Raw genomic sequence first — 16,500 nt, forward strand, 5'->3', positions numbered from 1 at the left:
CTGTAGTTACAGGCAGTTGTGAGCCATCTGGTGTGGGTGCTGGGAACTGAACTCGGGTCCACTGGAAGAGCAGCAAGTGCTGTTAATGATTAAGCCATCTCTGTAGACGCTGGGAAATATTATTTTTAATTCTCTAAGATAGCAGATATCAAAACTTGTGGCCTGTTAGGGCCAAAGATTCAGTAGAGACAGAGAGATGGGGGAGGCAGAGGACTGGAAGATGCAGGATGAAGCCCTTGCATTAGGAGAGGGAGCACGGGATTCTTTTGTACCCTGTGTTAGTTCCGCCACAGCGGCCAGCCTGACTCAACTCCCTGCTGAGGACGTTATATCATCTCCTGCCACCAGGTGCCTTTCCAAAGTCACCATGTGACATGCACACCCCTTAAAAGTGCCCGTCTGTCACAGTCCTCTCCTTTGCTCCTCATGCTTGTCTGTCGGTCTACCTGCCTTGTGTCCCCACTCCAAGACAGCCTTTCTCTCTTTCGCTCTCCGCGTCCTCCCTCCCTCAGCAAACCCCTTACACTAACTCTGTTATGTGTGGCCTGTTCCCTTAGGGGCATACCTTGTCTGACCTGCCGATGGTACCCACGTCTCTGTGTTTTATGCTTTCACCCTGGAGGGTGTACCGCCCCTGGAAAAGAACAAGTAAAGCCCGTCTGTATTAGAGTTATCTGTCCAGCTTTAGCTAAAAGTCCAGTTTAAGATGAAAAGTTCCAGATCCCAGGAACATCCTGAGTTCCAGGCAAAGCAGGGCTGGCGGTCATTCCATCAAGGGACAGGCCCGCTGTGAGAGCGCAGGGTTGGGTGAAGGCAGGCAGACAGAAGACTGGACAGAAGGAGTATGAGGTAGCCTTTGATCTTGGCTTCTATTTTCTTGGTGATTTAATCGGTGAGATTGTAATCTGAAAGCAAAGACAGGGAGGGAGGCAGGCTCAGGGGAACAGACAGGGTGCGAGCAGGCTCACCATTATGCAAAAGGAGAAAGGGAGTTTCTAGAAAAGGTAGGGATATTTCCAGGCAGTCCTTGGTGGCAGCTTGACATTGGTAGTCAGAAGTCCAAAGGGATACTAGTCAGCCTGAATGTGGGGTGTGTACTCTCTGCAGTGAGCCAAAGGGCTGACATCCTGTTATAATCAACTCATTGGAAAGATGGACTGTTAGAATATAATTAAAACGGATACATTATTGGCAACACATTCTGGGTCTGTAGAACTGGGAACAGCAGAGGCCAACCTCTTGAGAATAAATAATGACTTCATCCTCACCGTGTGTGTGTGTGTGTGTGTGTGTGTGTGTGTGTGTGTGTGTGTGTGTGTGTGTGTGTGTAGTTCAGAGGTCAACTTCTGGTGTCGGTCCTTACCTTCCACCTTGTTTGCGACAGTCTCTCCCCAGGCCCTAGTATGTACACCAGGCTAGCTAGGCTGAGTGAACTTGCTGGGATTCTACGGTCTCCACCTCCCACGTCTCTGGAAAAACACTGGAATTACAAAGCCACAGTACTGGGCTGGAAAGACGGCTCGGTGGTGAAGAGCACTGGCTCCTCTTTCAGGGGACCCAGGTTCGGTTCTAAGCACACACATGATGGCTAATAACCCGCTGTAACTCCAGTTTCAGGGGCTTTAATATCTTCTTCTGGCCTCTGTGAGGACTGTATACAACACATGATACACAGACAATGTAGTGCAGACAAAACACACACATTAGGAAAAAAAAAAGGCTGAAAAGAACTTAAAAACAAACATATCCCATAAAAACAAGGCATATCCCTGTGCCCGGCTTTGTGTGGCCTCTGGAGATTCATATCTAGGTCCTCACATGTGGATGCAAGCCCTTACCCACGAAACCATCTCCCCAGCCCTTCTTGGTGGATTTTGGATAATGGATCCTTAAGCAGAGTGGGTGCCTCAAGAATTTGCAAAAAGAAGACTTTTTCTTCGATGGAGTATGAAGGTAAAAACGTTTCATGCTCCCTAGCTTAATTAAGTTTAGACTTTCTTTTTTAAATTACAATTATTTATTTAGTATACGTGTCCATGAGTACCACAGTGCATGGAGGTCAGGGGGCAATCTGAGGAGTCAGCTTTCTCCTTCCGTGGGTTTGGAGCCCGTGGGTTTGGAGCTGTAAGGGTTAATATTATACACCTGCCATTTACTGGCCAGGCGCCTGCGATGCTTACTTAGCTGTAAAGCTTAGTTTTGTCTTAAAAATGTGGCCCCGGTGACCTGTGCTGGCCACTTGGCAGGGTGTAAGGACTTCGAAGCAGGCCTACTAATCGTCCTGTGTCAAGAGTGCTGACTGCCGGAGCGAGCATTTGCAGTGTGGTTCTGGGATCACGCTCAGAAGTTTCCAGCTCTGTGACTTTAATAAATATGGATGGAGGAAACTGCTGACCCGTGGGGTGTGGCAGCTGAGCTCTGAATAACTGCGGTTGTCGGAAGGCTGAGGTGGCGGCGGACTAGAGGGCAGAGATGGGATGAGATGAGAGCCTGGGGTGGAGATGGGAAGTCCTTCAGATGAGAGCCTGGCGGATGGCACGGGAGCAGGGTCCCAGGTCTAGTGTGCTGCCTTAGGAGGTTGTGAAGTGCTGTCTCTTGCCTTCTGCGTTATTTTATATTTTGGGGGGCCTGGGCTCAAACTCAGGGCCTTGCGTAATCTGGGTGAATGAGCCTCTCCCTATCTTCATTCCAAGCTTGTATGCTGTGTCTTACTTACTTTATTACTTATTATTATGATTACTGTTTGAGATGGGGTCTCACTATGTAGCTCAGGCTGGTCTTACACTCATGTCAATCCTCCTGCCTCAGCCTCCTTAGTATTAGGATTGTAAGCATAAACCTCTGGGTTTGGCTTGTGCTCTGTTTCAGAAGGCAGGGGCAAGAGGCCATTTTAGAAAGCATTTATTTAGAAGTTGAAATGTTCTTTGTGCAAAGGCTTTTCCTTCAGTTACTCCGCCTCATAAGGTGACTCATCCGTTCCCTGGAGGCTTCTGCATAGCCAGGGCTTTATTGAGCCAACTACAGACACATCAATTGTTGGACAATTGCTCCCATTTTGTCATGGCTTATAACTTGAAGGTGACTTAAAATGAAAATAAAATCATATCACGTCCCCCCCTTCCCTTTCCTCCTTCCAGTCCCTCCCATGTTCTCCTCATCTTGCTCCCGTACAAATCCATGGCCTCTTTTTATTAATGAAGGTAACTCTTGAAAAGAAAATACTTAGTTATGGAGAACTCAAAATGCTTTTGAAGAATTCATTCTAAAACACTTAGGTGTTGACTTTTTCTTCTATGGAGTATGAAGGTAAAAATGTTTCATGATCCCTAGCTTAATTAAGTTTAGACTTTCTTTTTATTTTTTAAATTGCATTTATTTATTTAGTATACGTGTCCATGAGTACTGCAGTGCATGGAGGTCAGGGGACAATCTGAGGAGTCAGCTTTCTCCTTCCGTCACCTGGGTCCTGGAGGTCAGGTTTGGCTTTGAGTGGCTTTACCTGTTGAGCTGTCTTGCTGGTCCTCATTTTTATGATTATCATTTTTTTGGTGGTGCAGGGGATGGAACCCATGGCCTCACGTATGCTAAGGATGACCTCTACCACTGAGCTAGAACTCCAGCACCCCCCCTCCCCCCGGCACTTTAGTTACACCTTTCGCTTGGCCTTTGTCACTTTGGACACAGTAAACCTCAGCTCTGTCGGCAGTACTCACGTCCATGGTCACTGGACGGACCCTAAGCAGGCCAGGAAAGGTGTCGCTGTCTGCAGCTCTGGGGAGGATACTGGACTGGTTCTCCACCTGTATGATGTGGGTGTTAGGGCTTGATGAATCCACATGTGTGCTTAAAAGGGAGATTTTGTGCTTAAAAAGGAGATTTTATTTTGACTGGGAGTGGTGGCACACTGCTTTAATCCCAGCAGAGGCAGGTGGATCTCTATGAGTTCAAAGCCAGCCTGGTTTACATAGTGAATTCTAGGCCAGCCGCAGATACATAGTGAGACCCTGTCTCAAAAAAAAAAGTTTTATTTTTAATTGTGTGTGAGTGTGACAGAGAGGGGTTTGAGGGAGGGAGATCAGTGCCCTTGGAGGCCAGAAGAGGGTGTTGGATATCCTGGAGCTGGAGTACAGGCAGTGGTGAGCTGCCCAACACGTGGGTGCTGGGAACTGAATTTGGGTCTTGCATGCTAGTTCTGATTTCCTTTTCTGCCCCTGTCATTTGCAGAAGGCTCACTCCCATGGTGGTCAGGAGAAGGACCCAGCTTTTACCTGGCTCTCTGTGCTACCTTGCCTACTTCTGGGTCTTGGATTTCCGTTTTCTCATGTGATAAATGAGGGCCCAGGACAGTGTGTACTCTGAAAGACTTTTTGGCTATTGCAGGAATGGGTTGAAGAACTCCTGGTGCCTATGACTTGATCTAAGAGCACATTTGCTTGCTGGGTTCATCCCTGCTGACAGAGGACAAAAAGCAGCGACGTTCTTCAGAGAGGAGAGGAAAGGAATGATAACTCTTACAACTCACTCCTCTCCGGGAACAGCCAGCTTGAGACAGGCATTTGCTGCTCTTGTGAAGGGTGGTGACTTGTAGGTTTTGGGCAGAGGACAGGCAGCGGAAGCTGGACCCGTTTCCAGTGCTCCTGAGTCAGTTCTTTGTGGCCTGTTTTCATTTTTTCATCTGAAATGTTGTGAAATCCCAGACTTCAGCCACACCCACGTACATTCTGAGTATACTTGTGGTACATTCCAACTCTAACTCTGAGGGCTGTGGAGAAGATCTCTCACCTGCCAGCACTCCTTCTCCTGGCCATTGTGTGTGTCGGGGATGGGGGTTGGACTTTGAAATGTGCTGGGGTTGCTAGTTGCAGTGGTGAATATGGATTGTCACCTTGACAGGACCTAGAATCACTGACCTGACCAGCCTCTGGGCACATCGGTGAGAAATGATCTCAATTAGTTTAGTTGAAGTAGGAAAACCTACCCTGAACGTGAGGAGCATCATTCCACAGGTTAAGCTCCTGACTACGTACAAAGGAGAAGGCCAGCTGAGCATTCATTTCTTGCTCTGACTGTGGATGCCAGGTGGCCGGCTGCTTCAAGCTCCTGTTGCCATGACTTCTGACACAATGGACTGGACCCTCAAACTGTGAGCCAAGATAAACTTCCCTTTCCTTAAACCGCGGTCGCTGCATATTTTATCACAGCAGCAGAACAAGCAGCACCCACCAGCCATCTTGTTTTTTTCCCCGGATTGTCCAGGTTTTAATACTGCAAGTCAAGTGACCCAGGACGGGTGGTCTTCCTCAGTCTGCATCAGGGTATGCCCAGCTTCCTCAGACAGGCTGCAGGTCAATAAAGGACCCAGCAGGGCATAGGCCCCAGAGTCACCCCTGGTACTTCATAAATGTACCCTAGCGAGTCTGATCGAGAAGAACCTGGGGAGAATCCTGCAGAACCTGGGGAGAATCCTGCAGAAGGTCTCTCAAATCTTGAGAGACCCTACCGCAAGGGGCTAGGGAGGGAAGAGAGCCAGCGCCTGCCTGATTCACAGATGAGGCAGGAGGATCGGGCAGAGAACATCATGAGCCCCAGTCAAGTTCCTCCCACCCTCCAGAGTAACTGGGTGCTGACAAAGCTTGGCTTTGTTCATTACAAAGGGTGACTCAGTGTTTTCTGGCTGGAGGCCCATAAGAGGGTGTGCCAGTTGCAAGAAGTGAGTGTCCACTCCAGCTTCTACCAGTCCACCTTGTTGCAGAACCAATGGTTGTTTCCCATGCCCTGCAGTCCGTTTGGCGAGGGGATCAGGAGGGGCCCATCTCTGTTGCAACCCTGATCCCTGGTATGAGGGGAGGCAGCGGCCACATTCTTCTGCTTGGTAGGCAGCTGCCAGTTCTGCTGCTTGCGAACAAAGCCTTTTCTTAACCGAGCCTTCAATGAACTGCCTTCCTCAAGGACACTCCAAGGCAGAGAAGCTCCTGGATGACTAGTGTGCTGATGGCAGAGGGTTCCATCCCTGCATCCCTGTGACAAAGAGCAGAGCTGCTCCTCAAAGAATGGACGCTTTGATGGCTCCCTGAATCATGTGTAGCAGATCTGTGTGTGTGTGTGTGTGTGTGTGTGTGTGTGTGTGTGTGTGTGTGTCCCTCCCTCCGAGGGTTTTTTTTTTTCTCTTCGAGACAGGGTTTCTCTGTGTAGCTTTGCGCCTTTCCTGAAACTCACTTGGTAGTCCAGGCTGGCCTCAAACTCACAGAGATCCGCCTGGCTCTGCCTTCTGAGTGCTGGGATTAAAGGCGTGCGCCACCACCGCCCGGCCCTCCTAGGGTTTATTACACTTACATTTCTTGTTCCTGCTCCAGAGCTGGCATATGGCAGTCCTGTAGGCATGGCAGTGTGCTGCTGGCCATGGGTTGATGGACTCTTGGAGGGACATACCATCATCGAGGTTCCAGGAGAACAACTTGGGATGATCGGGCTAAGCCTCAACCACTGGCCAGGGAGTATCCATAAGGCTCATTCAGCTATTCTGAGAGCTTGGGCAGAGTGTGATTTCCTATAGACTAGTGTTATGAGTGTCCCAACAGTGTAGCATGATGGCCAGGAGCACAGGCTCTGGAGTCTTCTTCCCTGCATTGAGATATTGTCTAGGTCATTTATCAGGTGGAAGTAATTAACCTCTCTGAGCCTCAGTTTTCCCAACTTTAAAATGGGGATAATAGTGTTCTCTAGGTCGGGAGGCTCAATGAGGTAAGTGGAGGGTAGCCTGGATTGTTATCGTTCAGTGACAGGAAGCAATGGGGCCAGTGATGCCGGTGGTGTTGGTGGGCTAGGGCTGCCATAAGGAAGTACCACAGATGGGTGGGAACCTCACAGAAATGTATTTTCACGAAGGTATGGAAACTGGAGGTTCAAGATCCAAGGGTCAGCAGGTCTGGTTTCTCCTGAGGCCTCTCCCCTGGTCTTTCCTCTGTACTTGGCATCCCTGGTCAACTCCTCCTCCCTTTCCCCCTTCTCTTCTTCCTTCTCTTTAGTTTTTTTGAGACAGGGTTTCATGTAGCCTGTGCTGGCCTAAAACTTGCTGTATAGCCAAGGCTCCCCTTGAACTCTTGACCCCCCTGATCCCATCCAAATGCTGGGGATCACAGGCCTGCACCACTGTGGGTTCCTCCCTCTCCTGCTCTCTTTCCCTCTTCCTCTGTCTGTCTGTCTGTCTCTCCATGGGTCTTACTATGCAGCCCAGGCCCAATTCTCAAACTCACAGATACCCCTGCCATAGCCTCCCAACTGCCAGGATTACAGGGGTAAGCCACAGATCCTCATTAATTGTTTATTTTGAGACAGGGTCTTGCTCTGTAGTCTTGGCTGGCCTGGAACTCACAGAGATCTGCTTGCTTCCCCCCCCCCCCCAAGTGCTGGGATTAAATGAACATGCCATTAGACCTGGCAACTGTTGAATTTTTGACCATCTTCTTGTTTATGGTTATTCTGAGGAGGGTGGAGTTGACATGGAAGCTGGAATCTTTTCAGTTCTTTAGACAGGTCTTGCTCTGACTGGCCTTAAACCATGGTCCTCCTGCCTCTACCTCCTGAGTGGCGGTGATTGAGGGCTTACATGCCTCTCCCAGCTCTCTTCAGACTCCCTGGGAGCTTCAGAATTAACTCAGAATTTCTCACCATAGACATTAATCCTCTTGTTGATGTGTTGTTAGAACACAGACCACCATGTCCAGACCTAGAATTTAAGCTCCAACCCTGGCTTCCCCAGCTCCTTGTCACCCACCCCTCTGGGGAACTGAAATACCTTGGAAAAGCTAATCACTTCTTAGGAACAGGCTTCTGGGAAGGCAGTGGTGCCGTCCGGGTTCAAGTGTTTTTGCTGTTGACTCTGAATCTCTTGGGGTTTAAGCTTCTTCCTCCTTTTCTTTTTTTAATCCCTGAGTTCTTCTTGTGCTTGATAATTATGGCTAATTTTTTTTTATTTGAATCAGGATCTTATATAGCTTTAGCCAGCCTGGTATTTAATATGTGGGCAACATCGTGCCTCAACTGCTCCTGCTGGGATTACAGGTGTGCCCCATCATGCCTGATGTGGCTAATTTTTATTCTTGTGGTCATTACCGCTCACTCCACCTCACGTTCTGAATGGACTATGTTTCCTTAGAATGAGGGTGAGCTGGAAGACATTCCTCTGGTGCCACCATGGTCAAAGTCATCAGGGAAGCTGATGACAAGTTGAACCAAAGCCATCAGTCATGGCGCGCATACACACACACACACACACACACACAAATGATGATACTAATAAAAGGGGGGGCAGTGAAATGGCTTTGTGGGTAAAGGTGCTTGCTGAGCAAGCCTGTTAACGTGAGTTCAATCCCTGGGGAGTAGAGATAAAGGCCACAGTAGAGGACTGGTTCCACACAGTTGTCTTCTGACACCCCCCACGCCAATAATAAATAAAAAGGAAACCACAAGAGTAACAGAAATCCCTCCACCTTCCTGTAGGTAGATCATAACGGAGCCCCTCTGCAGACAGAGAAATGGAATCAACTGTCCAGCACAGTGGGTGGGATTTCAGGGTCCAGGTTACCCAGGTCCAGCTTTTCTCCCTTGTTAGGAGTCTTGCCTTAGCCTCAGTCTCCCCCATGCTGGAAACAGGGCATCAGCCATGAACATCATAATGTCACATGAAGGTGACATTTGAGATTACAGCGGGAAAGTGTTCTGCATGAAGGAAGCACTCAGAAATTGTGAGTTCTACTGTTACTCTCTTGGCGTTGGGCTTGGGACACACCAAGCGTGGTTCATGGGAATATTTTGCTAGTCATCCATCAGAGGCTGCCTGTCCTTGAGATTATCTTTCCTTTCCTTTCCTTTCCTTTCCTTTCCTTTCCTTTCCTTTCCTTTCCTTTCCTTTCCTTTCCTTTCCTTTCCTTTCCTTTCCTTTCCTTTCCTTTCCTTTCCTTTCCTTTCCTTTCCTTTCCTTTTCCTTTCCTTTCCTTTCCTTTCCTTTCCTTTCCTTTCCTTTCCTTTCCTTTCCTTTCCTTTCCTTTCCTTTCCTTTCCTTTCCTTTCCTTTCCTTTCCTTTTTCCTTTCCTTCTTTCCTTTCCTTTCCTTTCCTTTCCTTTCCTTTCCTTTCCTTTCCTTTCCTTTCCTTTCCTTTCCTTTCCTTTCCTTTCCTTTTTCCTTTCCTTTCCTTTCCTTTCCTTTCCTTTCCTTTCCTTTCCTTTCCTTTCCTTTCCTTTCCTTTCCTTTCCTTTCCTTTCCTTTCCTTTCCTTCCCTTCCCTTCCCTTCCCTTCCCTTTCCTCTTCCTTCCTTCCTTCCTTCCTTCCTTCCTTCCTTCCTTCCTTCCTTCCTTCCTTCCTTCCTTCCTTCCTTCCTGGCTACAGGCTTTGATCTTTGAGAGAATCCTATTAATAATAATTCTGATTAATGATTCTAAGCAATTACCAGCCACCACCCCACCATGTGGCTGTCTGGGACAGGTGTGGGACAACAGAGGATAAGTGTCTGGGAAGGAGGAAGGTCCTGGAAGGGAAATGGGCCAGAGCTACCCTCCTCTGACCCCATCTTGTCCTAGGCTTATGCCATAAACACCTTATGCTCTTGGTTTCCTTTAAACTGAAGCTTTCTTCCAAGGATTGTCTTGAAGTATTTTTAGAAAAGAGATGAAACCCAGACCTGTCCTTGAGTCATGGAGGTAATACCACTAACACTCCACTTAAAGGTGGTCCTGAGTTGTTTGCTCTTCTTGGAATTTTTTACTGTGATTGTGAGTGTGCGTGAAGAGGCCAGAGGTCAATGTCCGGTGTCTTCCTTGGTCATCTACAATGATTTTTGAGACAGAGTATCTCACTGATCCTGGAACTCATTGATTAGGCTAGGCTGACTGGTCAGTGAGCCCCTGGGAGTTGCCTGTCTCTACCCTTGATCTGAGGTCTGGGGTTATGAGCAATGCCTCCAGCTTATGTGGGTGCTAGAGTTTCAAACTGGGGCCCTCATACTTGTATGGCAGTCACTTTATCCACAGAGATATCCTCCCAGCCCCTAGGCTGGATGGCCCCTCTCTCTCGTTTGGAGAAGGCGAGGACATTCTAGGCAGGGAGACAGTAGGATCATGCAGAGCATGTCCAGCAAGTGCTGAGTGGCATAGAATGGCTGGAGTGTTTTTGTAGCACTCAGAGTCTTAGTGGGATCTTCCTTTGGGGAGTAGGAGGCCACTGGTGGTTTTTACATAAGGAAAGAGACATGAGCTTGCTTTTGTTTTGATCAACATCATAAACATTAAAACAGCAATTATAGTGATCAATAGAAACCACAATTTTTGTGCTAGGCATTAGCTAAAATGCTTCAACATGACTCACCTTACTTAATCCTACCTTAGAGATTGACTGGGGAGAGTTCACACAGCCCATTCACACAGCAGCAGGGCTGAGACAAGCCAGCTGTCCAAACAGGAAGTTAATGCCGGGAACCATCCCTCAGTCTTCCTAAACCTGGGTGTCTTCATCTCTGATACTAACTTCATAGGGTTTTCTTAAAAATACATGTAAAACACTTGGCACAGTGCCTGGAACACTATAATAACTCAGTAGGGGTTAGTCACTGTGACTTTTGTAGCTGTTTCCCCTTTTAGAGTGTCCCCTGCTACGCCAGGTGCTGGGTGGTACCAGTGAAATCGCATGGATTGAAACCAGTAAACTGGGCTCATAAAGCCACCCCTGTCAGTGCAGGGTGAAGCAGAGGGTGTGCCTTCTGCATCTGCTTGTGCCCTCTCTCGTTGCCTTGGTTACCAGTCTGGACACCTGGTTCTCTCTGCAGCTGGTGCTTCTCCAGCTCAGGTCTGGGACAATTTGGGTTGTCCCACCGTGGTTTCTCTGAGATCACTCCTTTCTTCCCTCTCTGTGTTTTGGCTGCCGCTGAGTGGGGACGCGGGGATGTATGGACCCCACAAGTGTCGCAGTGGAGGATGAACGGAAGGGGGCTGAGGCAGGAACTGACTCAAGTTCTTTAGGGGAGAGCATGTGAGCTCTGGGAGGGTTGCGGACGGGAGCGGAGACAGAAGAGCTTTCAGGACTATTTTGGATTTAGAATTGATAGGCTTCAACAATCTAACAACGCGAGAAGGGTTGTGTCTAGCCTGAAGGCTCAGATACATCCCTTCGTTTTCCTTTCTACCTTTGTTCAGAAGAACGTATCCGTCTCCATGGTGTCGAATCCCACTTCCAGGCTGGTCATTAACTAGAGCTAATTAGCTTTCCTGTTTTTAAATAAAACATTTTAAAATTGTATTTATTTTTGTCTTACATGTATGGGTGTTCTGCCTAAATTTTGTTTTGTTTGGAAACAAAATCTCACCCTGTGGCTCAGGCAGGCTTGGAACTCATAGTAATCCTTCTGCCTCAGTCTTCGAGTGCTGGAATTACAGGTGTGTGCCACCACTCTCTTTTCTGGGCTGACTCTCAGGCAAGTTTGGCATTTCAACAAAAGAAGTCAAAAGAGAAATCCAGAATGACTCCCCTCGGCTCTCCGGAACCTGCTTCTCCTCCTGTGAGTGGCAGCTCTGCTCCAGGCTTCAGTGACTGGAGAGCGGTGCTCTCCCCAGCTCCCCTCCCACCTCTCGCTCCTGGCATCAGCAAGTCTTCTCGTCACTACTCTGGACCTACCCCACAAGGGGCTTCTGCGCAGCCGCACAGCCAACGCTTCTACTCTTCACACTCTGCCTTTCACTTCAGTTCCACGCCACAGGGCTCTCCAGGGCTACAAACCCGCCCTTGACCTCGACTTCCAGCTGATCTCATCATGACTACTAGTTTTCTGTGACTAGTTCTCTATCAGATCTCGGCTTCCTCTGATAACCCTTGTGTCAATCGTTTTCTTTATCTTGACATCCTCAGGTCCCCACGATGTAGCTAGTCTTTCCTCCCGTGTCCACTAGCGTTCCCACTGCTGGGATGCCCTTCCTTGACTTTGCATGGCTCACTCCTTCCCAGCCTTTAAACCTCAGTTAAATCCTCCTTGCTAGATCACTGCCTACCACCCAAGCAGGTTCCACATCCCCATTTACACCGTCTTAACCAATCGATTCATTCAGAACATGCCCTGATCACAGTGTGGTCTCATGCATCCCAGACTGGCCTGGGCATACACGGTACCTAGCTGGGGATGATCTTGAACTTCTGATCTTTCTGCTTCCAACTCCTGTGCTCATATTATGGATGTGGGCCACCACGGCTGATTTATGTGTTGCTGGGGTTTGATACCCAGGACTTTGTACATGCCAGGTAGGTATTCCTCCAACAGAGCCACACCCCTAGCCCCAGAATATGATGATTTTTTTTATTGTCCTCTTTATTGTGTCTCCCCATTGTAGAGTGAACTCTAGAAGGGTAGCCTGGCAGCCCAGAATGGATATGTCTTTCAAGTCCTTTTTCCTGGTGGGATGCTGGTGGTGGACGAGTTATTCCCAGACCTGGCTAATCTCCTCCTCCATCCCACTGGTAAGAAAGGCTGCATACCTGAGCTTCAAGCAGGGACCGTGCCTATCCCACTGAAATCAGAGAATTACTTTCCTGTCTGCAACCCAAAAGGATTCTGCTGCCCAAAGAGAAGGGAGTGGCTTGGGGGTACACAGTGCACATACTTCACAGGGGAGCATTTTTCCCTGGGATGACGGATACAGCAGGGCTAGGTGGGGTGGATGCTGAGGAGCAGGCTCAGGATTTGAAGCTTAGCAGCCTTTCTTTGGCTCTTGAGAGGGCAGCTTTCACAGTTACCAGGCTTTCCTACTGATGTAAGGGCTTAGGACTCACTGGACACTCCGGTGGTGAAGGCAGCCTGTCAGGAAGTTGTCTGTTAGAGGCGAGAGGGAGGTGGTACAGTGCAGGAAGCAGACACGGGAGGTCTTCTCCATCTGAGGGTGATTTGGAGAAAGGAGCCAGCAGGAGAGGCGGGGGTGTTAAAGGTTTTGTTGTGGTGGTTTGTGTAAGTGCATGCACATGTGTTCGTATGTGCACGTGACCATGTGTGTACAGGTGCAAGTGCATGTGTGTGTGCACGTTGAAACCTGAGGTCAACCTTGGGCGTTGTTCCTCAGGAACTGTCTATCTTGTATTTTTGAGACAGGGTCTCCCCCTGGCCTGGGGCTCACAGACGAAGTTAGGCGGCTGGTTGGTGGCCCCCAGGGATCTGCAGGTTTCTGCCTTGCCAGTGCCGGGATTGCACGGGTTCTGGGCACTGAACTTCGGCCCTCACATTTGCATGGCAAACACTTCACCTCCACTGAGCTTCCTCCTCAGCTTGAGGGAGAAGGTTTGGAACCAAGATGGGATAGTTGATCTCCGGGTTTTGAAAGAGGCTCTGGGATGCGATCAGTACAGGGGTGGTGACTGTCACGGGGATGAGTGGGGACACTTCTGAGAAAAGGCAGATGCTTTTTACAACAGCAAGACAGGACGGCAGGCTGGCAAAACGTGAAGATGCCCAGCTGGGCTTGAGATTTGTTTTTCTTTGGTGTGAAAATGAGCTGACTTTCTTTGAGATTGTATTCTTATCCTTGGCTTTTTCTTTATCTTTAACATTCTGATATGACAGACTCTTCAAAAATATCCTATCTGGATGACAGACAGTGGTGGTGTATGCCTATAATCCCAGCACTCAGGAGGCAGAGACAGGCAGATCTCTGTGAGTTCGAGGTCAGCCTGGCCTACATATTAAATTCCAGGACAACCAGGGCAGTTACACAGAAAAACCCTGCCCCCCCAAAAAAAACTATCTCTGTGTGTTTTAGTTAGGGTTTCTATTGCTGTGAAGAGACATCATGACCACAGCAACTCTTATAAAGGAAAACATTTAATTGAGGTGGCTTGCTTACAGTTTCAGAGGTTTAGTCCATTATCATCACAGTGAGGAGCATGGGTGCATGCAGACAGACATGGTGCTGGCTACATCTTGATCAGAAATCAACAGGCAGTAGACTGATACACTGAGTGAAGCTTGAGCATAGAAGATCTCAGAGCCCACCCCCACAGTGACACACTTCCTTCAACAAGACCAAACCTACAGCTACAAAGCCACACTTCCTAATAATGCCACTCCCTATGAGCTTATGGGGGCCAATTACATTCAAACTACCACAGTATGGCTATACACTGGGAAGTCCAAGCGTGGATCCATCCTTGCTTTTCCTTCTTCCGACGGATGGAGTTGCCATGTAGAGAGCCATGGGTGTGGCTATCATGAGATGAAATCCAGAGAGTCCAGGTCACTTAAATGGCATAAGACTTCTATGTCCTGAAGAGTTGGGTGGGCAGATGGCTTTGAGGGGGCACCCTTGAGTTGGCCAGACAGACTTGGGGTCCAAAGCCAGGTCTAATGCATATAAGCTGGGTTTCACTGACACTCTCCAAGCCTGGGACTTCATCTAGAGAGGACTGGGTAGTGGTGGCTCTTCCCTCCCCTGCTGCGGTCATAAAACGTGCTGGGTAGTCACAGGACATTCCCACCCCCAGGGAGCCTGACCGTGCAGTGTGCCCCAGCACAAGACAGAGGTTTTTTTTGTCACCGTTACTGCTGGTTCTTTCCTTCTGGCATCTGTCCTCCTGTTTGGGGGATGATGGCATGAGGCCAGCTGGTAGGAGCGGGAGCCAAATCTTGCTCCTCTGTTTATTCACACGGTTTCTATGGATGTGGCAAAAAAGCAAACAGAAGTCTGACTAGATATACGCGCTTGATATCCTGCAACATTTAAAACCAGGGTCTACTTACGTAGGAGGCTAAAGACATAACATTATGTTGAAATGAGTAATGGCCCCAGCCGGGGGAAAAATGTGTTTTAAAGGAAAAGTTCTCAGCAGGAAAGAACGCGCGAATGCCTCACTGCTCTGAGAAGTGTGTCTTCTCCGTGGTCCCTCTGTGCTGTCTAGGTGTGAGTCCAGAAGGGACATTTTCTCCTAGGCCACCCTCTCCATCTGGCACCTGGGGGAGGGCTCCAAATGAGTGAGGCTCTGTGGATGTGTGTGGTACTGCTGGGACAACTTGATGTTGTGAACAAGTTGTCTGACTCTGGATTGGTCCGCCTGGACTCTGATTTGTCATCTCTGACATGGGAGTTCGTTTGTTGTTTTTATGATTTTAATAGAACACCTTTTGTTTATTCCTGGACAGTTTCCGACATGTAAACAATGTATCTTGCTTGTATCCATTCCAACTTCCCCCTCCCTCCCTGCATGCACCAGGACACATCCCCCTCCCCACTTCAAGCCCTCTCTCTGTTTTGTGGTTCGCTGAGCCCAGTTAGTGCTGCTGGTTGCACTGCTGACTGACCTTGTTGGCTTGATCCTGTGCAGGTCTTGTGCAGGTGACTAGAGCCGCAGGGGGGTCATGACTGCAACAACTTCGGCGTCACATCTAGAAGACAGCGTTTTACAGCATTCTTCCCATCTCTGGTTCTTTTTTTTTTTTTTTTTTTTTCGAGACAGGGTTTCTCTGTGTAGCTTTGCGCCTTTCCTGGATCTCGCTCTGTAGCCCAGGCTGGCCTCGAACTCACAAAGATCCGCCTGGCTCTGCCTCCCGAGTGCTGGGGTTAAAGGCGTGTGCCACCACCGCCCGGCTTATCTCTGGTTCTTGCATTCTTTCATCCCTTCTTCCAACATGTTCCCTAAGCCTTGTGGGGAGTGGTTAGCAGAGATGTCTCATTTCTGAGACAGGGCTGAGCCAGCAATACTTAACTTATTCTCAGCACTTTGACCGTTCATGAGTCTCTGTGCTGCCCATTGCATAGAGAGGTTTCTCTGTGCAGGGTTGAGGACAGCACTAATCTGTGGGTCAAAACGTAAGTATTTAGTTAGAAGGCAGTTTAACAGCATGTCCGTATAACAAGGCAGCAGCTTCCCTTGGGCCTATCACTAGGTTTACAGTAACAGGCACAATGACATGGGACCCTCAGCTGGAATGTTTAGGAATGTGCCTTGTACCATTGCTCTTGTACCATCACATCTGTCCAGATGGAAAGAGTTAGTCAGTCACCAAACATGGAGTCACCAGAACTTTACGTTTAATGAAGAAGAAGCCCTGATGTGTTTCTGCCCTCAAGGAATCAGCATTTAGCTGGAGGGGAAAAAAAAGGAAAGAAAGAAAGAAAGAAAGAAAGAAAGAAAGAAAGAAAGAAAGAAAGAAAGAAAGAAAGAAAGAAAGAAAGAAACCGAGGCTATGGAGATAAGTCGGGATCACTCAGGGCGACGGGGGCCGGCCCTTCTTGCTGTGCAGACATCCTGGAAGGCAGAAGTGCTGGGTGGGGTGTGCTGACAGCTAGCCGCGCTCCGCCTCCTGGCAACCAAAGCCGGGAGAAAGGAGAATCTGGTATTCATTGTGTGGTTGTTTCTAATTTCCTTCTGCTTTCAAGATCCTCTTCTGAGGGAGAACAATGCCAGAACAGCTAGGCTTGGCTTTCCTGGCACCTGCCCAGCCGAGGGGAGGGCCAGGCACCCGAAAGCACACAATGGAGA

At 48.7% G+C, this 16,500-nt stretch overlaps 1 protein-coding gene and 1 long non-coding RNA gene across 5 annotated transcripts in view; one reads left to right on the forward strand and one right to left on the reverse strand.

Annotated features, from left to right (window-relative positions):
• Window positions 1-16,500, forward strand: part of Ahnak (AHNAK nucleoprotein) — a 129,851-nt gene that overhangs the window by 67,968 nt on the left and 45,383 nt on the right. The gene's annotated exons all lie outside the window — the stretch shown is intronic.
• Window positions 13,829-15,456, reverse strand: LOC143270211 (uncharacterized). The gene is made up of 2 exons (XR_013047242.1): window positions 15,320-15,456; window positions 13,829-14,674 (listed from the first exon to the last, which is right to left on the reverse strand). It is a non-coding gene; the product is annotated as an uncharacterized LOC143270211 (long non-coding RNA).

This window comes from Peromyscus maniculatus, chromosome 1 (genome assembly GCF_049852395.1).
Source record: "Peromyscus maniculatus bairdii isolate BWxNUB_F1_BW_parent chromosome 1, HU_Pman_BW_mat_3.1, whole genome shotgun sequence".
NCBI classification, from domain to species: domain Eukaryota; kingdom Metazoa; phylum Chordata; class Mammalia; order Rodentia; family Cricetidae; genus Peromyscus; species Peromyscus maniculatus.